Consider the following 23,756-nt stretch of genomic DNA (forward strand, 5'->3'; position numbering starts at 1 on the left):
AATGCCATAAATGTAGGAGTTTAAAAATGAATAAAATCAATTAGAATCAATTAGAATTAGGGGAAGGGGAATGAAAAGTTAGGGGAATGAGGAAAAACTGGGGGAAGTGAGGTAAAAATGGACATTAAATTTTAGAAAGCACTCCCATAAGAAGAAAGCGGAGCAGGAAAGAGTTGAAAATTTTTTTTGGAATAGAATAAGAGTTAATACGTTCTGCTAATAGAATAATAGTTAATACGGTCCACAAATAGGATAGCGTTAGGGTTAGAGGGTTAGGGTTAGGATTAGGGTTAGAGTTAGGGTTAGGGTTATGGTTAGAGGGTTAGGGTTAGGGTTAGGGTTAGAGTTAGAGTTAGGGATAGGGTAAGTGTTAGGGTTAGGGTTAGGGTTAGAGTTAGGGTTAGGGGTAGTGGCTAGGGTTAGGGTTAGAGGGTTAGGGTTAGGGTTAGGGTTAGGGTTAGAGTTAGCGTTAGGGTTAGGATTAGGGTTAGGGTTAGAGTGTGGGTTAGAATTAGGGGTAGGGTTAGGGTTAGGGTTAGAGTTAGGGTTAGGATTAGGGTTAGGGTTAGGGTTAGGGTTAGAGGGGTAAGGTTAGGGTTAGGGTTAGGGTTAGGGTTAGGGTTAGGGTTAGAGTTAGAGTTTAGGGTTAGGGTTAGGGTTAGGGTTAGGGTTAGGGTTGGAGTTAGAGTTAGGGATAGGGTTAGAGTTAGGGTTAGGGTTAGGGTTAGTGGCTAGGGTTAGGGTTAGAGGGTTAGGGGTAGGGTTAGAGTTAGGTTTAGGGTTAGGGTTAGACTTAGGGTTAGGGTTAGAGGCTAGGGTTAGGGTTAGAGTGTGGGTTAGAATTAGGGTTAGGGGTAGGGTTAGGGTTAGAGTTAGGGTTAGGATTAGAGTTAGGGTTAGGGTTAGGGTTAGAGGCTAGGGTTAGGGTTAGGGTTAGAGTGTGGGTTAGAGTTAAGGTGAGGGATAGGGGCCCGGTTAAAGTTGGGTCACCTTAAAATGCCATAAATGTAGGAGTTTAAAAAGGAATAAAATCAATTAGAATCAATTAGAATTAGGGGAAGGGGAATGAAATGTTAGGGGAATGAGGAAAAACTGGGGGAAGTGAGGTAAAAATAGGATAGGGTTAGGGTTAGAGGGTTAGGGTTAGGGTTAGGGTTAGGGTTAGAGTTAGAGTTAGGGTTAGGATTAGGGTTAGGGTTAGAGTGTGGGTTAGAATTAGGGTTAGGGGTAGGGTTAGGGTTAGAGTTAGGGTTAGGATTAGGGTTAGGGTTAGGGTTACGGTTAGGGTTAGGGTTAGGGTTGGAGTTAGAGTTAGGGTTAGGGTTAGAGTTAGAGGCTAGGGTTAGGGTTAGAGGGTTAGGGTTAGATTTAGGGTTAGGGGTAGGGTTAGAGTTAGGGTTAGGGTCAGGATTAGGGTTAGGGTTAGAGGCTAGGGTTAGGGTTTGGGTTATGGTTGGAGTTAGAGTTAGGTTTAGAGTTAGGGTTAGGGTTAGGGTTAGTGGCTAGGGTTAGGGTTAGAGGGTTAGGGGTAGGGTTAGAGTTAGAGTTAGGTTTAGGGTTAGGGTTAGACTTAGGGTTAGGGTTAGAGGCTAGGGTTAGGGTTAGGGTTAGAGTGTGGGTTAGAGTTAGGGTGAGGGATAGGGGCCCGGTTAAAGTCGGGTCTCCTTAAAATGCCATAAATGTAGGAGTTTAAAAATGAATAAAATCAATTAGAATCAATTAGAATTAGGGGAAGGGGAATGAAATGTTAGGGGAATGAGGAAAAACTGGGGGAAGTGAGGTAAAAAAGGACATTAAATTTTAAAAAACACTCCCATAAGAAGAAAGCGGAGCAGGAAAGAGTTGAAAAAAATTTTTTTGGAATAGAATAAGAGTTAATACGTTCTGCTAATAGAATAATAGTTAATACGGTCCTCAAATAGGATAGGGTTAGGGTTAGAGGGTTAGGGTTAGGGTTAGGGTTAGGGTTAGAGTTAGAGTTAGGGTTAGGATTAGGGTTAGGGTTAGAGTGTGGGTTAGAATTAGGGTTTGGGGTAGGGTTAGGGTTAGAGTTAGGGTTAAGATTAGGGTTAGGGTTAGGGTTAGGGTAAGGGTTAGGGTTGGAGTTAGAGTTAGGGATAGGGTTAGAGTTAGGGTTAGGGTTAGGGTTAGTGGCTAGGGTTAGGGTTAGAGGGTTAGGGGTAGGGTTAGAGTTAGGTTTAGGGTTAGGGTTAGACTTAGGGTTAGAGGCTAGGGTTAGGGTTAGGGTTAGAGTGTGGGTTAGAGTTAGGGTGAGGGATAGGGGCCCGGTTAAAGTTGGGTCACCTTAAAATGCCATAAATGAAGGAGTTTAAAAATGAATAAAATCAATTAGAATCAATTAGAATTAGGGGAAGGGGAATGAAATGTTAGGGGAATGAGGAAAAACTGGGGGAAGTGAGGTAAAAATGGACGTTAAATTTAAAAAAGCACTCCCATAAGAAGAAAGCGGAGCAGGAAAGAGTTGAAAAAAATTTTTTTGGAATAGAATAAGAGTTAATACGTTCTGCTAATAGAATAATAGTTAATACGGTCCTCAAATAGGATAGGGTTAGGGTTAGAGGGTTAGGGTTAGGGTTAGGGTTAGGGTTAGGGTTAGAGTTAGAGTTAGGGTTAGGATTAGGGTTAGGGTTAGAGTGTGGGTTAGAATTAGGGTTAGGGGTAGGGTTAGGGTTAGAGTTAGGGTTAGGATTAGAGTTAGGGTTAGGGTTAGGGTTAGGGTTAGGGTTAGAGTTAGAGTTTAGAGTTAGAGTTAGGGTTGGGGTTAGAGGCCAGGGTTAGAGTTAAGGTTAGAGGGTTAGGGTTAGGGTTAGAGTGAGGGTTGGAGTTAGAGTTAGAGTTAGAGTTAGGGTTAGAGTTAGGGTTAGGGTTAGGGTTAGAGTTATGGTTAGGGTTAGGGTTAGGGTTAGGGTAGGGTTAGGGTTAGGGTTGGGGTTAGGGTTAGGGTTAGGGTTAGGGTTAGGGTTAGAGTGTGGGTTAAGTTTAGGGTTAGGGATAGGGGCCCGGTTAGAGAGGGTCATCTTAAAATGCCATAAATTTAGGAGTTTAAAAATGAATAAAATCAATTAGAATCAATTAGAATTAGGGGAAGGGGAAGGAAAAGTTAGGGGAATGAGGAAAAACTGGGGGAAGTGAGGTAAAATGGATGTTAAAATTTAAAAAGCACTCCCATAAGAAGAAAGCGGAGCAGGAAAGAGCTGAAAAAAATATTGGAATAGAATAATAGTTAATATTTTCCACTAATAGAATAATAGTTAATACGGTCCACAAATAGGTTAGGGTTAGGGTTAGAGGGTTAGAGGGTTAGGGTTAGATTTGGGGATAGGGATAGGGATAGGGTAAGTGTTAGGGTTAGGGTTAGGGCTAGGGGTTAGGGTTAGGGTTAGGGTTAGCGTTAAAAAGGGAATTGGGTTAGGGTTATGGTTATGGTTAGGGTTAGGGTTAGAGTTAGGGTTAGGGTTAGGGTTAGAGGGTTAGGGTTAGAGGGTTAGGGTTAGTGTTAATGTTAGTGTTAGGGTTAGGGTTAGGGTTAGGGTTAAGGGTTAGGGGTTAGGGTTTGGGTTAAAAAGGGAATTGAGTTAGGGTTAGGGTTAGAAAGGGAATTGGGTTAGGGTTAGGGTTAGGGTTAGAGTTAGACGACCGACGATTAGATTAGACGGCAGCCCCCCAGGGACGGGTAGGTAGACTGTAAGTGTGTGAAGTTATGACGTATGGTGTTGAGGAGGGGTTGGGTGGACTGAGCGTATGTGGTGACCAGTGGGATCAGGGATGGGTTGGTATCTATACTAACCAGGGTTAGGGTTAGGGTTAGAGTTAGGGTTCGGGTTAGGTTTAGAGGGTTAGGGTTAGGGTTTGGGTTAGAGTTAGGGTTAGGGTTAGAGGGTTAGAGGGTTAGGGTTAGGGTTAGGGTTAGAGTTAGGGTTAGGTTTAGGGTTAGAGTTAGGGTTAGAGTTAGGGTTAGGGTTAGAGGCTAGGGTTAGGGTTAGGGTTAGAGTGTGGGTTAGAGTTAAGGTTAGGGTTAGAGGCTAGGGTTAGGGTTAGGGTTAGAGTGTGGGTTAGAGTTAGGGTGAGGGATAGGGGCCCGGTTAAAGTTGGGTCACCTTAAAATGCCATAAATGTAGGAGTTTAAAAATGAATAAAATCAATTAGAATCAATTAGAATTAGGGGAAGGGGAATGAAAAGTTAGGGGAATGAGGAAAAACTGGGGGAAGTTAGGTAAAAATGGACGTTAAATTTTAAAAGCACTCCCATAAGAAGAAAGCGGAGCAGGAAAGAGTTGAAAAAATTTTTTTGGAATAGAATAAGAGTTAATACGTTCTGCTAATAGAATAATAGTTAATACGGTCCACAAATTGGATAGGGTTAGGGTTAGAGGGTTAGGGTTAGGGTTATGGTTAGACGGTTAGGGTTAGGGTTAGGGTTAGGGTTAGAGTTAGAGTTAGGGTTACGGTTAGAGGCTAGTTTTAGGGTTAGAGTTAGGGTTAGGGTTAGGGTTAGGGTTAGAGTTATGGTTAGGGTTAGGGTTAGGGTTAGGGTAGGGTTAGGGTTAGGGTTGGGGTTAGGGTTAGGGTTAGAGTGTGGGTTAGAGTTAGGGTTAGGGATAGGGGCCCGGTTAGAGTGGGGTCATCTTAAAATGCCATAAATTTAGGAGTTTAAAAATGAATAAAATCAATTAGAATCAATTAGAATTAGGGGAAGGGGAATGAAATGTTAGGGGAATGAGGAAAAACTGGGGGAAGTTAGGTAAGAATGGACGTTAAATTTTGAAAAGCACTCCCATAAGAAGAAAGCGGAGCAGGAAAGAGTTGAAAAATTTTTTTTGGAATAGAATAAGAGTTAATACGTTCTGCTAATAGAATAATAGTTAATACGGTCCACAGTAGGATAGGGTTAGGGTTAGAGGGTTAGGGTTAGGGTTAGGGTTAGGGTTAGAGTTAGAGTTAGGGTTAGGATTAGGGTTAGGGTTAGAGTGTGGGTTAGAATTAGGGTTAGGGTTAGGGTTAGGGTTAGAGTTAGGGTTAGGGTTAGGGTTAGGATTAGGGTTAGGGTTAGAGTCTAGGGTTAGGGTTATGGTTAGAGGGTTAGGGTTAGGGTTAGGGTTAGAGTTAGAGTTAGGGATAGGGTAAGTGTTAGGGTTAGAGTTAGGGTTAGAGTTAGGGTTAGGGTTAGAGGATTAGGGTTAGGGTTAGGGTTAGGGATAGGGATAGGGTAAGTGTTAGGGTTAGGGTTAGGGCTAGGGTTTAGGGTTACGGTTAGGCTTAAAAAGGGAATTGGGTTAGGGTTATGGTTATGGTTAGGGTTAGGGTTAGAGTTAGGTATAGGGGTAGTGTTAGCGTTACGGTTAGGGTTAGAGGGTTAGAGTTAATGTTAGTGTTAGGGTTAGGGTTAAGGGTTAGGGTTAGGGTTAAAAAGGGAATTGGGTTAGGGTTAGGGTTAAAATGGGAATTGGGTTTGGGTTAGGGTTAGGGATAGGGTTAGGGCTAGGGTTAGAGGGTTAGGGTTAGAGGGTTAGGGCTAGGGTTAGGGTTAGACTTAGAGTTAGGGTTACGGTTAGAGGCTAGTTTTAGGGTTAGGGTTAGAGTGTGGGTTAGAGTTAGGGTTAGGGTTAGGGTTAAGGTTAGAGTTAGGGTTAGGGTTAGGGTTAGAGTTAGGGTTAGGGTTAGGATTAGGGTTAGGGTTAGAGGCTAGGGTTAGGGTTAGAGTGTGGGTTAGGGTTAGGGTTAGGGTTAGGGTTAGAGGCTAGGGTTAGGGTTAGAGTTAGAGTTAGAGTTAGGGTTAGTGTTAGGGTTAGAGGCTAGGGTTAGGGTTAGAGGGTTAGGGGTAGGGTTAGAGTTAGGGTTAGGCTTAGGGTTAGGGTTAGATTTAGGGTTAGGGTTAGGGTTAGAGTTAGGGTTAGGGTTAGGATTAGGGTTAGGGTTAGAGGCTAGGGTTAGGGTTTGGGTTTGAGTGTGGGTTAGAGTTAGGGTGATGGATAGGGGCCCGGTTAAAGTTGGGTCACCTTAAAATGCCATAAATGTAGGAGTTTAAAAATGAATAAAATCAATTAGAATCAATTAGAATTAGGGGAAGGGGAATGAAAAGTTAGGGGAATGAGGAAAAACTGGGGGAAGTGAGGTAAAAATGGACATTAAATTTTAGAAAGCACTCCCATAAGAAGAAAGCGGAGCAGGAAAGAGTTGAAAATTTTTTTTGGAATAGAATAAGAGTTAATACGTTCTGCTAATAGAATAATAGTTAATACGGTCCACAAATAGGATAGCGTTAGGGTTAGAGGGTTAGGGTTAGGATTAGGGTTAGAGTTAGGGTTAGGGTTATGGTTAGAGGGTTAGGGTTAGGGTTAGGGTTAGAGTTAGAGTTAGGGATAGGGTAAGTGTTAGGGTTAGGGTTAGGGTTAGAGTTAGGGTTAGGGTTAGAGGATTAGGGTTAGGGTTAGAGTTAGGGTTAGGGTGAGGGTTGGAGTTAGAGTTAGAGTTAGGGTTAGGATTAGGGTTAGGGTTAGAGTGTGGGTTAGAATTAGGGTTAGGGGTAGGGTTAGGGTTAGAGTTAGGGTTAAGATTAGGGTTAGGGTTAGGGTTAGGGTTGGAGTTAGAGTTAGAGTTAGGGATAGGGTTAGAGTTAGGGTTAGGGTTAGGGGTAGTGGCTAGGGTTAGGGTTAGAGGGTTAGGGTTAGGGTTAGGGTTAGGGTTAGAGTTAGGGTTAGGATTAGGGTTAGGGTTAGAGTGTGGGTTAGAATTAGGGGTAGGGTTAGGGTTAGGGTTAGAGTTAGGGTTAGGATTAGGGTTAGGGTTAGGGTTAGGGTTAGAGGGGTAAGGTTAGGGTTAGGGTTAGGGTTAGGGTTAGGGTTAGGGTTAGAGTTAGAGTTTAGGGTTAGGGTTAGGGTTAGGGTTAGGGTTAGGGTTGGAGTTAGAGTTAGGGATAGGGTTAGAGTTAGGGTTAGGGTTAGGGTTAGTGGCTAGGGTTAGGGTTAGAGGGTTAGGGGTAGGGTTAGAGTTAGGTTTAGGGTTAGGGTTAGACTTAGGGTTAGGGTTAGAGGCTAGGGTTAGGGTTAGAGTGTGGGTTAGAATTAGGGTTAGGGGTAGGGTTAGGGTTAGAGTTAGGGTTAGGATTAGAGTTAGGGTTAGGGTTAGGGTTAGAGGCTAGGGTTAGGGTTAGGGTTAGAGTGTGGGTTAGAGTTAAGGTGAGGGATAGGGGCCCGGTTAAAGTTGGGTCACCTTAAAATGCCATAAATGTAGGAGTTTAAAAAGGAATAAAATCAATTAGAATCAATTAGAATTAGGGGAAGGGGAATGAAATGTTAGGGGAATGAGGAAAAACTGGGGGAAGTGAGGTAAAAATAGGATAGGGTTAGGGTTAGAGGGTTAGGGTTAGGGTTAGGATTAGGGTTAGGGTTAGAGTGTGGGTTAGAATTAGGGTTAGGGGTAGGGTTAGGGTTAGAGTTAGGGTTAGGATTAGGGTTAGGGTTACGGTTAGGGTTAGGGTTAGGGTTGGAGTTAGAGTTAGGGTTAGGGTTAGAGTTAGAGGCTAGGGTTAGGGTTAGAGGGTTAGGGTTAGATTTAGGGTTAGGGGTAGGGTTAGAGTTAGGGTTAGGGTCAGGATTAGGGTTAGGGTTAGAGGCTAGGGTTAGGGTTTGGGTTATGGTTGGAGTTAGAGTTAGGTTTAGAGTTAGGGTTAGGGTTAGTGGCTAGGGTTAGGGTTAGAGGGTTAGGGGTAGGGTTAGAGTTAGAGTTAGGTTTAGGGTTAGACTTAGGGTTAGGGTTAGAGGCTAGGGTTAGGGTTAGGGTTAGAGTGTGGGTTAGAGTTAGGGTGAGGGATAGGGGCCCGGTTAAAGTTGGGTCACCTTAAAATGCCATAAATGAAGGAGTTAAAAAATGAATAAAATCAATTAGAATCAATTAGAATTAGGGGAAGGGGAATGAAATGTTAGGGGAATGAGGAAAAACTGGGGGAAGTGAGGTAAAAATGGACGTTAAATTTAAAAAAGCACTCCCATAAGAAGAAAGCGGAGCAGGAAAGAGTTGAAAAAAAATTTTTTGGAATAGAATAAGAGTTAATACGTTCTGCTAATAGAATAATAGTTAATACGGTCCTCAAATAGGATAGGGTTAGGGTTAGAGGGTTAGGGTTAGGGTTAGGGTTAGGGTTAGGGTTAGAGTTAGAGTTAGGGTTAGGATTAGGTTTAGGGTTAGAGTGTGGGTTAGAATTAGGGTTAGGGTTACGTTTGGGTTAGGGTTAGGGTTAGGATTAGGGTTAGGGTTACGGTTAAGGTTAGGGTTAGGGTTAGGGTTGGAGTTAGAGTTAGGGTTAGGGTTAGAGTTAGAGGCTAGGGTTAGGGTTAGAAGGTTAGGGTTAGATTTAGGGTTAGGGGTAGGGTTAGAGTTAGGGTTAGGGTCAGGATTAGGGTTAGGGTTAGAGGCTAGGGTTAGGGTTTGGGTTATGGTTGGAGTTAGAGTTAGGGTTAGAGTTAGGGTTAGGGTTAGGGTTAGGGTTAGTGGCTAGGGTTAGGGTTAGAGGGTTAGGGGTAGGGTTAGAGTTAGAGTTAGGTTTAGGGTTAGGGTTAGAGTTAGGGTTAGGGTTAGGGTTAGGGTTAGGGTTAGGGTTAGGGTTTAGGGTTAGGGTTAGGGTTAGGGTTAGGGTTAGGGTTAGGGTTAGGGTTAGAGGCTAGGGTTAGGGTTAGAGGATTAGGGTTAGGGTTAGGGTTAGAGTTAGGGTTAGGGTTAGGGTTAGGGTTGGAGTTAGAGTTAGGGTTAGGGTTAGGGTTAGAGTTAGGGTTAGGGTTAGGGTTAGAGTGTGGGTTAGAATTAGGGTTTGGGGTAGGGTTAGGGTTAGAGGTAGGGTTAAGATTAGGGTTAGGGTTAGGGTTAGGGTTGGAGTTAGAGTTAGGGATAGGGTTAGAGTTAGGGTTAGGGTTAGTGGCTAGGGTTAGGGTTAGAGGGTTAGGGGTAGGGTTAGAGTTAGAGTTAGGTTTAGGGTTAGGGTTAGACTTAGGGTTAGGGTTAGAGGCTAGGGTTAGGGTTAGGGTTAGAGTGTGGGTTAGAGTTAGGGTGAGGGATAGGGGCCCGGTTAAACTTGGGTCACCTTAAAATGCCATTAATGTAGGAGTTTAAAAATGAATAAAATCAATTAGAATCAATTAGAATTAGGGGAAGGGGAATGAAATGTTAGGGGAATGAGGAAAAACTGGGGGAAGTGAGGTAAAAGTGGACGTTAAATTTTAAAAAGCACTCCCATAAGAAGAAAGCGGAGCAGGAAAGAGTTGAAAAAATTTTTTTTGGAATAGAATAAGAGTTAATACGTTCTGCTAATAGAATAATAGTTAATACGGTCCTCAAATAGGATAGGGTTAGGGTTAGAGGGTTAGGGTTAGGGTTAGGGTTAGAGTTAGAGTTAGGGTTAGGATTAGGGTTAGGGTTAGAGTGTGGGTTAGAATTAGGGTTTGGGGTAGGGTTAGGGTTAGAGTTAGGGTTAAGATTAGGGTTAGGGTTAGGGTTAGGGTAAGGGTTAGGGTTGGAGTTAGAGTTAGGGATAGGGTTATAGTTAGGGTTAGGGTTAGGGTTAGTGGCTAGGGTTAGGGTTAGAGGGTTAGGGGTAGGGTTAGAGTTAGGTTTAGGGTTAGGGTTAGACTTAGGGTTAGGGTTAGAGGCTAGGGTTAGGGTTAGGGTTAGAGTGTGGGTTAGAGTTAGGGTGAGGGATAGGGGCCCGGTTAAAGTTGGGTCACCTTAAAATGCCATAAATGAAGGAGTTTAAAAATGAATAAAATCAATTAGAATCAATTAGAATTAGGGGAAGGGGAATGAAATGTTAGGGGAATGAGGAAAAACTGGGGGAAGTGAGGTAAAAATGGACATTAAATTTAAAAAAGCACTCCCATAAGAAGAAAGCGGAGCAGGAAAGAGTTGAAAAAAATTTTTTTGGAATAGAATAAGAGTTAATACGTTCTGCTAATAGAATAATAGTTAATACGGTCCTCAAATAGGATAGGGTTAGGGTTAGAGGGTTAGGGTTAGGGTTAGGGTTAGGGTTAGAGTTAGAGTTAGGGTTAGGATTAGGGTTAGGGTTAGAGTGTGGGTTAGAATTAGGGTTAGGGGTAGGGTTAGGGTTAGAGTTAGGGTTAGGATTAGAGTTAGGGTTAGGGTTAGGGTTAGAGGCTAGGGTTAGGGTTAGGGTTAGAGTGTGGGTTAGAGTTAAGGTGAGGGATAGGGGCCCGGTTAAAGTTGGGTCACCTTAAAATGCCATAAATGTAGGAGTTTAAAAAGGAATAAAATCAATTAGAATCAATTAGAATTAGGGGAAGGGGAATGAAATGTTAGGAGAATGAGGAAAAACTGGGGGAAGTGAGGTAAAAATGGACGTTAAATTTTAAAAAGCACTCCCATAAGAAGAAAGCGGAACAGGAAAGAGTTGAAAAAAATTTGTTTGGAATAGAATAAGAGTTAATACGTTCTGCTAACAGAATAATAGTTAAAACGGTCCACAAATAGGATAGGGTTAGGGTTAGAGGGTTAGGGTTAGGGTTAGGGTTAGGGTTAGGGTTAGGGTTAGGGTTAGAGTTAGAGTTAGGGTTAGGATTAGGGTTAGGGTTAGAGTGTGGGTTAGAATTAGGGTTAGGGTTACGGTTAGGGTTAGGGTTAGGGTTAGGATTAGGGTTAGGGTTACGGTTAGGGTTAGGGTTAGGGTTGGAGTTAGAGTTAGGGTTAGGGTTAGAGTTAGAGGCTAGGGTTAGGGTTAGAGGGTTAGGGTTAGATTTAGGGTTAGGGGTAGGGTTAGAGTTAGGGTTAGGGTCAGGATTAGGGTTAGGGTTAGAGGCTAGGGTTAGGGTTTGGGTTATGGTTGGAGTTAGAGTTAGGGTTAGAGTTAGGGTTAGGGTTAGGGTTAGGGTTAGTGGCTAGGGTTAGGGTTAGAGGGTTAGGGGTAGGGTTAGAGTTAGAGTTAGGTTTAGGGTTAGGGTTAGACTTAGGGTTAGGGTTAGGGTTAGGGTTAGGGTTAGGGTTAGGGTTAGGGTTTAGGGTTAGGGTTAGGGTTAGGGTTAGGGTTAGGGTTAGGGTTAGAGGCTAGGGTTAGGGTTAGAGGATTAGGGTTAGGGTTAGGGTTAGAGTTAGGGTTAGGGTTAGGGTTAGGGTTGGAGTTAGAGTTAGGGTTAGGGTTAGAGTTAGGGTTAGGGTTAGGGTTAGGGTTAGGGTTAGAGTGTGGGTTAGAATTAGGGTTTGGGGTAGGGTTAGGGTTAGAGTTAGGGTTAAGATTAGGGTTAGGGTTAGGGTTAGGGTTGGAGTTAGAGTTAGGGATAGGGTTAGAGTTAGGGTTAGGGTTAGGGTTAGTGGCTAGGGTTAGGGTTAGAGGGTTAGGGGTAGGGTTAGAGTTAGGTTTAGGGTTAGGGTTAGGGTTAGACTTAGGGTTAGGGTTAGAGGCTAGGGTTAGGGTTAGGGTTAGAGTGTGGGTTAGAGTTAGGGTGAGGGATAGGGGCCCGGTTAAAGTTGGGTCACCTTAAAATGCCATAAATGTAGGAGTTTAAAAATGAATAAAATCAATTAGAATCAATTAGAATTAGGGGAAGGGGAATGAAATGTTAGGGGAATGAGGAAAAACTGGGGGAAGTGAGGTAAAAATGGACGTTAAATTTAAAAAAGCACTCCCATAAGAAGAAAGCGGAGCAGGAAAGAGTTGAAAAAATTTTTTTTGGAATAGAATAAGAGTTAATACGTTCTGCTAATAGAATAATAGTTAATACGGTCCTCAAATAGGATAGGGTTAGGGTTAGAGGGTTAGGGTTAGGGTTAGGGTTAGAGTTAGAGTTAGGGTTAGGATTAGGGTTAGGGTTAGAGTGTGGGTTAGAATTAGGGTTAGGGGTAGGGTTAGGGTTAGAGTTAGGGTTAGGATTAGAGTTAGGGTTAGGGTTAGAGGCTAGGGTTAGGGTTAGGGTTAGAGTGTGGGTTAGAGTTAAGGTGAGGGATAGGGGCCCGGTTAAAGTTGGGTCACCTTAAAATGCCATAAATGTAGGAGTTTAAAAAGGAATAAAATCAATTAGAATCAATTAGAATTAGGGGAAGGGGAATGAAATGTTAGGGGAATGAGGAAAAACTGGGGGAAGTGAGGTAAAAATGGACGTTAAATTTTAAAAAGCACTCCCATAAGAAGAAAGCGGAGCAGGAAAGAGTTGAAAAAAATTTGTTTGGAATAGAATAAGAGTTAATACGTTCTGCTAATAGAATAATAATTAAAACGGTCCACAAATAGGATAGGGTTAGGGTTAGAGGGTTAGGGTTAGGGTTACGGTTAGGGTTAGAGTTAGAGTTAGGGTTAGGATTTGGGTTAGGGTGAGAGTGTGGGTTAGAATTAGGGTTAGGGGTAGGGTTAGGGTTAGAGTTAGGGTTAGAATTAGGGTTAGGGTTAGGGTTACGGTTAGGGTTAGAGTTAGGGTTAGAGGGTTAGGGTTAGATTTAGGGTTAGGGGTAGGGTTAGAGTTAGGGTTAGGGTCAGGATTAGGGTTAGGGTTAGAGGCTAGGGTTAGGGTTTGGGTTATGGTTGGAGTTAGAGTTAGGGTTAGAGTTAGGGTTAGGGTTAGAGTTAGGGTTAGTGGCTAGGGTTAGGGTTAGAGGGTTAGGGGTAGGGTTAGAGTTAGAGTTAGGTTTAGGGTTAGGGTTAGCCTTAGGGTTAGGGTTAGAGGCTAGGGTTAGGGTTAGGGTTAGAGTGTGGGTTAGAGTTAGGGTGAGGGATAGGGGCCCGGTTAAAGTCGGGTCTCCTTAAAATGCCATAAATGTAGGAGTTTAAAAATGAATAAAATCAATTAGAATCAATTAGAATTAGGGGAAGGGGAATGAAATGTTAGGGGAATGAGGAAAAACTGGGGGAAGTGAGGTAAAAATGGACGTTAAATTTTAAAAAGCACTCCCATAAGAAGAAAGCGGAGCAGGAAAGAGTTGAAAAATTTTTTTTTGGAATAGAATAAGAGTTAATACGTTCTGCTAATAGAATAATAGTTAATACGGTCCACAAATAGGATAGGGTTAGAGGGTTAGGGTTAGGATTAAGGTTAGGGTTAGAGTGTGGGTTAGAATTAGGGTTAGGGGTAGGGTTAGGGTTAGAGTTAGGGTTAGGATTAAGGTTAGGGTTAGGGTTAGAGGCTAGGGTTAGGGTTAGGGTTAGAGGATTAGGGTTAGGGTTAGAGTTAGGGTTAGGGTTGGAGTTAGAGTTAGGGTTAGGGTTAGGGTTAGGGTTAGGGTTACGGTTAAAGAGTTAGGGTTTGGGTTAGAGTTAGGGTTAGTATTAGGGTTAGAGGGTTACGGTTAGAGGGGTAAGGTTAGGGTTAGGGTTAGGGTTAGAGTTTAGAGTTAGTTAGGGTTAGGGTTAGAGGCTAGGGTTAGGGTTAGGGTTAGAGTGTGGGTTAGGGTTAGGGTTAGGGTCAGAGGGTTAGGGTTAGGGTTAGGGTTAGGGTTAGAGGGTAGGGTTAGGGTTAGAGTTAGAGTTAGGGTTAGTGTTAGGGTTAGAGGCTAGGGTTAGGGTTAGAGGGTTAGCGTTAGGGTTAGGGTTAGAGTTAGAGTTAGGGTTAGGATTAGGTTTAGGGTTAGAGTGTGGGTTAGAATTAGGGTTAGGGGTAGGGTTAGGGTTAGAGTTAGGGTTAGGATTAGGGTTAGAGTTAGGGTTAGGGTTAGGGTTAGGGTTAGAGTTAGAGTTAGGGTTAGGGTTAGGGTTAGGGTTGGAGTTAGAGTTAGGGTTAGGGTTAGAGTTAGGGTTAGGGTTAGGGTTAGTGGCTAGGGTTAGGGTTAGAGGGTTAGGGGTAGGGTTAGAGTTAGAGTTAGTTTTAGGGTTAGGGTTAGACTTAGGGTTAGGGTTAGAGGCTAGGGTTAGGGTTAGGGTTAGAGTGTGGGTTAGAGTTAGGGTGAGGGATAGGGGCCCGGTTAAAGTTGGGTCACCTTAAAATGCCATTAATGTAGGAGTTTAAAAATGAATAAAATCAATTAGAATCAATTAGAATTAGGGGAAGGGGAATAAATGTTAGGGGAATGAGGAAAAACTGGGGGAAGTGAGGTAAAAATGGGGTTAGGGTTAGAGTTAGAGTTAGGGTTAGGATTAGGGTTAGGGTTAGAGTGTGGGTTAGAATTAGGGTTAGGGGTAGGGTTAGGGTTAGAGTTAGGGTTAGGATTAGGGTTAGAGTTAGGGTTAGGGTTAGGGTTAGGGTTAGGGTTGGAGTTAGAGTTAGGGTTAGGGTTAGAGTTAGGGTTAGGGTTAGTGGCTAGGGTTAGTGTTAGAGGCTAGGGTTAGGGTTGGAGGGTAGGGTTAGGGTTAGGGTTAGAGTTAGAGTTAGGGTTAGGATTAGGGTTAGGGTTAGAGTGTGGGTTAGAATTAGGGTTAGGGGTAGGGTTAGGGTTAGAGTTAGGGTTAGGGTTAGGATTAGGGTTAGAGTTAGGGTTAGGGTTAGGGTTAGGGTTAGGGTTAGGGTTGGAGTTAGAGTTAGGGTTAGGGTTAGAGTTAGGGTTAGGGTTAGTGGCTAGGGTTAGGGTTAGAGGGTTAGGGGTAGGGTTAGAGTTAGGTTTAGGGTTAGGGTTAGACTTAGGGTTAGGGTTAGAGGCTAGGGTTAGGGGTAGGGTTAGAGTTAGAGTTAGGTTTAGGGTTAGGGTTAGACTTAGGGTTAGGGTTTGGGTTAGGGTTAGTGTTAGAGGCTAGGGTTAGGGTTAGAGTTAGAGTTAGGGTTAGGGTTAGGGTTAGAGGCTAGGGTTAGGGTTAGAGGGTTAGGGTTAGGGTTAGGGTTAGGGTTAGAGGATTAGGGTTAGGGTTAGAGTTAGGGTTAGGGTTGGAGTTAGAGTTAGGGTTAGGGTTAGGGTTAGAGTTAGGGTTAGGGTTAGGGTTAGGGTTAGGGTTACGGTTAGAGAGTTAGGATTTGGGTTAGAGTTAGGGTTAGGATTAGGGTTAGGGTTAGATTAGAGGGGTAAGGTTAGGGTTAGGGTTAGGGTTAGAGTTAGAGTCAGTTAGGGTTAGAGGCTAGGGTTAGGGTTAGGGTTAGAGTGTGGGTTAGGGTTAGGGTTAGGGTTAGGGTTAGAGGCTAGGGTTAGGGTTAGAGTTAGAGTTAGGGTTAGGGTTAGGGTTAGAGGCTAGGGTTAGGGTTAGAGGGTTAGGGTTAGGGTTAGGGTTAGGGTTAGGGTTAGAGTTAGAGTTAGGGTTAGGGTTAGGGTTAGGGTTGGAGTTAGAGTTAGGGTTAGGGTTAGAGTTAGGGTTAGGGTTAGGGTTAGTGGCTAGGGTTAGGGTTAGAGGGTTAGGGGTAGGGTTAGAGTTAGAGTTAGTTTTAGGGTTAGGGTTAGACTTAGGGTTAGGGTTAGAGGCTAGGGTTAGGGTTAGGGTTAGGGTTAGAGGCTAGGGTTAGGGTTAGGGGTAGGGTTAGGGTTAGAGTTAGGGTTAGGATTAGGGTTAGGGTTACGGTTAGGGTTAGGGTTAGGGTTGGAGTTAGAGTTAGGGTTAGGGTTAGAGTTAGAGGCTAGGGTTAGGGTTAGAGGGTTAGGGTTAGATTTAGGGTTAGGGGTAGGGTTAGAGTGTGGGTTAGGGTTAGGGTTAGGGTTAGAGGCTAGGGTTAGGGTTAGAGTTAGAGTTAGGGTTAGGGTTAGGGTTAGATTTAGGTTTAGGTTTAGGGTTAGAGTTAGGGTTAGGGTTAGGATTAGGGTTAGGGTTAGAGGCTAGGGTTAGGGTTTGGGTTTGAGTGTGGGTTAGAGTTAGGGTGATGGATAGGGGCCCGGTTAAAGTTGGGTCACCTTAAAATGCCATAAATGTAGGAGTTTAAAAATGAATAAAATCAATTAGAATCAATTAGAATTAGGGGAAGGGGAATGAAAAGTTAGGGGAATGAGGAAAAACTGGGGGAAGTGAGGTAAAAATGGACATTAAATTTTAAAAAACACTCCCATAAGAAGAAAGCGGAGCAGGAAAGAGTTGAAAAATTTTTTTGGAATAGAATAAGAGTTAATACGTTCTGCTAATAGAATAATAGTTAATATGGTCCACAAATAGGATAGGGTTAGGGTTAGAGGGTTAGGGTTAGGGTTAGGGATAGGGTGAGGGTTGGAGTTAGAGTTAGAGTTAGGGTTAGGATTATGGTTAGGGTTAGAGTGTGGGTTAGAATTAGGGTTTGGGGTAGGGTTATGGTTAGAGTTAGGGTTAAGATTAGGGTTAGGTATAGTAAGGTACGTAGTTCCTTGAGAGGAACTACGAAGTGCACTGGCGCAGGGGGCCCGGGAGTGGGGTCACCTTAAAATCCCATAAATTTAGGAGTTTAAAGATGAATAAAATCAATTAGAATCAATTAGAATTAGGGGAAGGGGAAGTAGAAGTTAGGGGAATGAGGAAAAACTGGGGGAAGTGAGGTAAAATGGATGTTTAAAAATTTAAAAAGCACTCCCATAAGAAGAAAGCGGAGCAGGAAAAAGCTGAAAAAATTTTTTTTGTTTTGGATTAGAATAATAGTTAATACTGTCCACAATATAAACACTCTACAGATGTTTGGGGAGGATGGGGAATGTAGAGAGCGGGACCCGAACCCTGTTCCCATGGCTGCGAAGCCCGTGTTTAAAGCATTTAGCTATAACTTCTTGGTGGTGATTGCGGGGAGATGCAGTTATAATGGAAACCTCGGATTAAAGGAATGTCTAAAAGACATGTGGTCCAGCTTGGGTTTGAACCCTTGAGCTCAGGCTGAAAGCCACCGATATTACCTCTGCACCATCCTGGGAGTACACTGGCACTGGGAAAATCTCTAAACCCATTCAGAGGGACTGGGGTGAAGGGAAAGACAAGGAAAAGTTTTGGAATTGGGGACGGGGGGGGGGGGGTTGGGGGTTTAGGGTTAGAGAAATCAGGGGTTAGGGTTTAGGGAAAGAGGGGGGATGGGTGTTTGAGGCTAGGGAAAGAAACAGCTGGAAAGAAAAAAAGGTATTCATATGTTTGTTTACATACAAATAAACATTTAAATAAATAAATAAATAACTAAAATAACAATAATAAACAACAAATTAGTGCTATGATAAATTTAGGGTCCCTTCTGGGTAAAGAACAATTAAAATATGATCTGAGTAATAATGGTAAGTGCTTTAGTAAAGAGTCATGTAGTTAAAATATATACAATAGGTAAGTAAGAAGAAGCATGCAGGTAAAAATCAAAGTAATAATTTTAAAGAGAGAAGTTTCTTTTCATAAAATAAGAGATTCACTCGGTGAAGGTCAGATTCATATTTAACTTGTTGATTGTTCTGGACCAGAGGGGCGATTGATTTTTGAAATTAACTGTATTCATACAATAAATAAATAAATAAATAGTTAAGAAATAAATAAATACAAATTAACTATACTCATAATTTATAATTCATTTATTGTTTATTATTATTACACTTATTTACAGAGGCAATGAATATGAAGTAAGGAAAAATAGTCCATATTTTCTATAAATATAATAAATAAGGCATAAATAGAAAGGTCTTGAAAAATGCCTTATTAAATGTCTTAAATTCATTTATTTTTGGGGGGGGGAATGAGGGGAAGGTGCCTTAAACAGAAATATAAATAGAATAAAATTAGGGTTAGGGTTAGAGGCTAGGGTTAGGGTTAGGGTTAGGGTTAGAGGATTAGGGTTAGGGTTTGAGTTAGGGTTAGGGTTAGGGTTGGAGTTAGAGTTAGGGTTAGGGTTAGGGTTAGGGTTACAGTTAGGGTTAGGGTTAGGGTTAGGGTTACGGTTAAAGAGTTAGGGTTTGGGTTAGAGTTAGGGTTAGGATTAGGGTTAGGGTTAGAGGGTTACGGTTAGAGGGGTAAGGTTAGGGTTAGGGTTAGGGTTAGAGTTTAGAGTTAGTTAGGGTTAGGGTTAGAGGCTAGGGTTAGGGTTAGGGTTAGAGTGTGGGTTAGGGTTAGGGTTAGGGTTAGGGTCAGAGGGTTAGGGTTAGAGTTAGGGTTAGGGTTAGGGTTAGAGGCTAGGGTTAGGGTTAGAGGATTAGGGTTAGGGTTAGGGTTAGAGTTAGGGTTAGGGTTAGGGTTAGGGTTGGAGTTAGACTTAGGGTTAGGGTTAGGGTTAGAGTTAGGGTTAGGGTTAGGGTTAGGGTTAGGGTTAGAGTGTGGGTTAGAATTAGGGTTTGGGGTAGGGTTAGGGTTAGAGTTAGGGTTAAGATTAGGGTTAGGGTTAGGGTTAGGGTTGGAGTTAGAGTTAGGGATAGGGTTAGAGTTAGGGTTAGGGTTAGGGTTAGTGGCTAGGGTTAGGGTTAGAGGGTTAGGGGTAGGGTTAGAGTTAGGTTTAGGGTTAGGGTTAGACTTAGGGTTAGGGTTAGAGGCTAGGGTTAGGGTTAGGGTTAGAGTGTGGGTTAGAGTTAGGGTGAGGGATAGGGGCCCGGTTAAAGTTGGGTCACCTTAAAATGCCATAAATGTAGGAGTTTAAAAATGAATAAAATCAATTAGAATCAATTAGAATTAGGGGAAGGGGAATGAAAAGTTAGGGGAATGAGGAAAAACTGGGGGAAGTGAGGTAAAAATGGACATTAAATTTTAAAAAACACTCCCATAAGAAGAAAGCGGAGCAGGAAAGAGTTGAAAATTTTTTTTGGAATAGAATAAGAGTTAATACGTTCTGCTAATAGAATAATAGTTAATATGGTCCACAAATAGGATAGGGTTAGGGTTAGAGGGTTAGGGTTAGAGTTAGGGTTAGGGTTATGGTTAGAGGGTTAGGGTTAGGGTTAGGGTTAGAGTTAGAGTTAGGGATAGGGTGAGGGTTGGAGTTAGAGTTAGAGTTAGGGTTAGGATTATGGTTAGGGTTAGAGTGTGGGTTAGAATTAGGGTTTGGGGTAGGGTTATGGTTAGAGTTAGGGTTAAGATTAGGGTTAGGTATAGTAAGGTACGTAGTTCCTTGAGAGGAACTACGAAGTGCACTGGCGCATGGGGCCCGGGAGTGGGGTCACCTTAAAATCCCATAAATTTAGGAGTTTAAAGATGAATAAAATCAATTAGAATCAATTAGAATTAGGGGAAGGGGAAGGAGAAGTTAGGGGAATGAGGAAAAACTGGGGGAAGTGAGGTAAAATGGATGTTTAAAAATTTAAAAAGCACTCCCATAAGAAGAAAGCGGAGCAGGAAAAATCTGAAAAAATTTTTTTTGTTTTGGATTAGAATAATAGTTAATACTGTCCACAATATAAACACTCTACAGATGTTTGGGGAGGATGGGGAATGTAGAGAGCGGGACCCGAACCCTGTTCCCATGGCTGCGAAGCCCGTGTTTAAAGCATTTAGCTATAACTTCTTGGTGGTGATTGCGGGGAGATGCAGTTATAATGGAAACCTCGGATTAAAGGAATGTCTAAAAGACATGTGGTCCAGCTTGGGTTTGAACCCTTGAGCTCAGGCTGAAAGCCACCGATATTACCTCTGCACCATCCTGGGAGTACACTGGCACTGGGAAAATCTCTAAACCCATTCAGAGGGACTGGGGTGAAGGGAAAGACAAGGAAAAGTTTTGGAATTGGGGAAGGGGTGGGGGGGGGGTTGGGGGTTTAGGGTTAGAGAAATCAGGGGTTAGGGTTTAGGGAAAGAGGGGGGATGGGTGTTTGAGGCTAGGGAAAGAAACAGCTGGAAAGAAAAAAAGGTATTCATATGTTTGTTTACATACAAATAAACATTTAAATAAATAAATAAATAACTAAAATAACAATAATAAACAACAAATTAGTGCTATGATAAATTTAGGGTCCCTTCTGGGTAAAGAACAATTAAAATATGATCTGAGCAATAATGATAAGTGCTTTAGTAAAGAGTCATGTAGTTAAAATATATACAATAGGTAAGTAAGAAGAAGCATGCAGGTAAAAATCAAAGTAATAATTTTAAAGAGAGAAGTTTCTTTTCATAAAATAAGAGATTCACTCGGTGAAGGTCAGATTCATATTTAACTTGTTGATTGTTCTGGACCAGAGGGGCGATTGATTTTTGAAATTAACTGTATTCATACAATAAATAAATAAATAAATAGTTAAGAAATAAATAAATACAAATTAACTATACTCATAATTTATAATTCATTTATTGTTTATTATTATTACACTTATTTACAGAGGCAATGAATATGAAGTAAGGAAAAATAGTCCATATTTTCTATAAATATAATAAATAAGGCATAAATAGAAAGGTCTTGAAAAATGCCTTATTAAATGTCTTAAATTCATTTATTTTTGGGGGGGGAATGAGGGGAAGGTGCCTTAAACAGAAATATAAATAGAATAAAATTAGGGTTAGGGTTAGAGGCTAGGGTTAGGGTTAGGGTTAGGGTTAGAGGATTAGGGTTAGGGTTTGAGTTAGGGTTAGGGTTAGGGTTGGAGTTAGAGTTAGGGTTAGGGTTAGGGTTAGAGTTAGGGTTAGGGTTAGGGTTAGGGTTACGGTTAAAGAGTTAGGGTTTGGGTTAGAGTTAGGGTTAGGATTAGGGTTAGGGTTAGAGGGTTACGGTTAGAGGGGTAAGGTTAGGGTTAGGGTTAGGGTTAGAGTTTAGAGTTAGTTAGGGTTAGGGTTAGAGGCTAGGGTTAGGGTTAGGGTTAGAGTGTGGGTTAGGGTTAGGGTTAGGGTTAGGGTCAGAGGGTTAGGGTTAGAGTTAGGGTTAGGGTTAGGGTTAGAGGCTAGGGTTAGGGTTAGAGGATTAGGGTTAGGGTTAGGGTTAGAGTTAGGGTTAGGGTTAGGGTTAGGGTTGGAGTTAGAGTTAGGGTTAGGGTTAGGGTTAGAGTTAGGGTTAGGGTTAGGGTTAGGGTTAGGGTTAGGGTTAGAGTGTGGGTTAGAATTAGGGTTTGGGGTAGGGTTAGGGTTAGAGTTAGGGTTAAGATTAGGGTTAGGGTTAGGGTTAGGGTTGGAGTTAGAGTTAGGGATAGGGTTAGAGTTAGGGTTAGGGTTAGGGTTAGTGGCTAGGGTTAGGGTTAGAGGGTTAGGGGTAGGGTTAGAGTTAGGTTTAGGGTTAGGGTTAGACTTAGGGTTAGGGTTAGAGGCTAGGGTTAGGGTTAGGGTTAGAGTGTGGGTTAGAGTTAGGGTGAGGGATAGGGGCCCGGTTAAAGTTGGGTCACCTTAAAATGCCATAAATGTAGGAGTTTAAAAATGAATAAAATCAATTAGAATCAATTAGAATTAGGGGAAGGGGAATGAAAAGTTAGGGGAATGAGGAAAAACTGGGGGAAGTGAGGTAAAAATGGACATTAAATTTTAAAAAACACTCCCATAAGAAGAAAGCGGAGCAGGAAAGAGTTGAAAATTTTTTTTGGAATAGAATAAGAGTTAATACGTTCTGCTAATAGAATAATAGTTAATATGGTCCACAAATAGGATAGGGTTAGGGTTAGAGGGTTAGGGTTAGAGTTAGGGTTAGGGTTATGGTTAGAGGGTTAGGGTTAGGGTTAGGGTTAGAGTTAGAGTTAGGGATAGGGTGAGGGTTGGAGTTAGAGTTAGAGTTAGGGTTAGGATTATGGTTAGGGTTAGAGTGTGGGTTAGAATTAGGGTTTGGGGTAGGGTTATGGTTAGAGTTAGGGTTAAGATTAGGGTTAGGTATAGTAAGGTACGTAGTTCCTTGAGAGGAACTACGAAGTGCACTGGCGCATGGGGCCCGGGAGTGGGGTCACCTTAAAATCCCATAAATTTAGGAGTTTAAAGATGAATAAAATCAATTAGAATCAATTAGAATTAGGGGAAGGGGAAGGAGAAGTTAGGGGAATGAGGAAAAACTGGGGGAAGTGAGGTAAAATGGATGTTTAAAAATTTAAAAAGCACTCCCATAAGAAGAAAGCAGAGCAGGAAAAATCTGAAAAAATTTTTTTTGTTTTGGATTAGAATAATAGTTAATACTGTCCACAATATAAACACTCTACAGATGTTTGGGGAGGATGGGGAATGTAGAGAGCGGGACCCGAACCCTGTTCCCATGGCTGCGAAGCCCGTGTTTAAAGCATTTAGCTATAACTTCTTGGTGGTGATTGCGGGGAGATGCAGTTATAATGGAAACCTCGGATTAAAGGAATGTCTAAAAGACATGTGGTCCAGCTTGGGTTTGAACCCTTGAGCTCAGGCTGAAAGCCACCGATATTACCTCTGCACCATCCTGGGAGTACACTGGCACTGGGAAAATCTCTAAACCCATTCAGAGGGACTGGGGTGAAGGGAAAGACAAGGAAAAGTTTTGGAATTGGGGAAGGGGGGGGGGGGGTTGGGGGTTTAGGGTTAGAGAAATCAGGGGTTAGGGTTTAGGGAAAGAGGGGGGATGGGTGTTTGAGGCTAGGGAAAGAAACAGCTGGAAAGAAAAAAAGGTATTCATATGTTTGTTTACATACAAATAAACATTTAAATAAATAAATAAATAACTAAAATAACAATAATAAACAACAAATTAGTGCTATGATAAATTTAGGGTCCCTTCTGGGTAAAGAACAATTAAAATATGATCTGAGCAATAATGATAAGTGCTTTAGTAAAGAGTCATGTAGTTAAAATATATACAATAGGTAAGTAAGAAGAAGCATGCAGGTAAAAATCAAAGTAATAATTTTAAAGAGAGAAGTTTCTTTTCATAAAATAAGAGATTCACTCGGTGAAGGTCAGATTCATATTTAACTTGTTGATTGTTCTGGACCAGAGGGGCGATTGATTTTTGAAATTAACTGTATTCATACAATAAATAAATAAATAAATAGTTAAGAAATAAATAAATACAAATTAACTATACTCATAATTTATAATTCATTTATTGTTTATTATTATTACACTTATTTACAGAGGCAATGAATATGAAGTAAGGAAAAATAGTCCATATTTTCTATAAATATAATAAATAAGGCATAAATAGAAAGGTCTTGAAAAATGCCTTATTAAATGTCTTAAATTCATTTATTTTTGGGGGGGGAATGAGGGGAAGGTGCCTTAAACAGAAATATAAATAGAATAAAATTAGGGTTAGGGTTAGAGGCTAGGGTTAGGGTTAGGGTTAGGGTTAGAGGATTAGGGTTAGGGTTTGAGTTAGGGTTAGGGTTAGGGTTGGAGTTAGAGTTAGGGTTAGGGTTAGGGTTAGAGTTAGGGTTAGGGTTAGGGTTAGGGTTACGGTTAAAGAGTTAGGGTTTGGGTTAGAGTTAGGGTTAGGATTAGGGTTAGGGTTAGAGGGTTACGGTTAGAGGGGTAAGGTTAGGGTTAGGGTTAGGGTTAGAGTTTAGAGTTAGTTAGGGTTAGGGTTAGAGGCTAGGGTTAGGGTTAGGGTTAGAGTGTGGGTTAGGGTTAGGGTTAGGGTTAGGGTCAGAGGGTTAGGGTTAGGGTTAGGGTTAGGGTTAGGGTTAGGGTTAGAGGCTAGGGTTAGGGTTAGAGGATTAGGGTTAGGGTTAGGGTTAGAGTTAGGGTTAGGGTTAGGGTTAGGGTTGGAGTTAGAGTTAGGGTTAGGGTTAGGGTTAGAGTTAGGGTTAGGGTTAGGGTTAGGGTTAGGGTTAGAGTGTGGGTTAGAATTAGGGTTTGGGGTAGGGTTAGGGTTAGAGTTAGGGTTAAGATTAGGGTTAGGGTTAGGGTTAGGGTTGGAGTTAGAGTTAGGGATAGGGTTAGAGTTAGGGTTAGGGTTAGGGTTAGTGGCTAGGGTTAGGGTTAGAGGGTTAGGGGTAGGGTTAGAGTTAGGTTTAGGGTTAGGGTTAGACTTAGGGTTAGGGTTAGAGGCTAGGGTTAGGGTTAGGGTTAGAGTGTGGGTTAGAGTTAGGGTGAGGGATAGGGGCCCGGTTAAAGTTGGGTCACC

Source organism: Antennarius striatus, chromosome 1, assembly GCF_040054535.1.
Source record: "Antennarius striatus isolate MH-2024 chromosome 1, ASM4005453v1, whole genome shotgun sequence".
NCBI lineage: Eukaryota > Metazoa > Chordata > Actinopteri > Lophiiformes > Antennariidae > Antennarius > Antennarius striatus.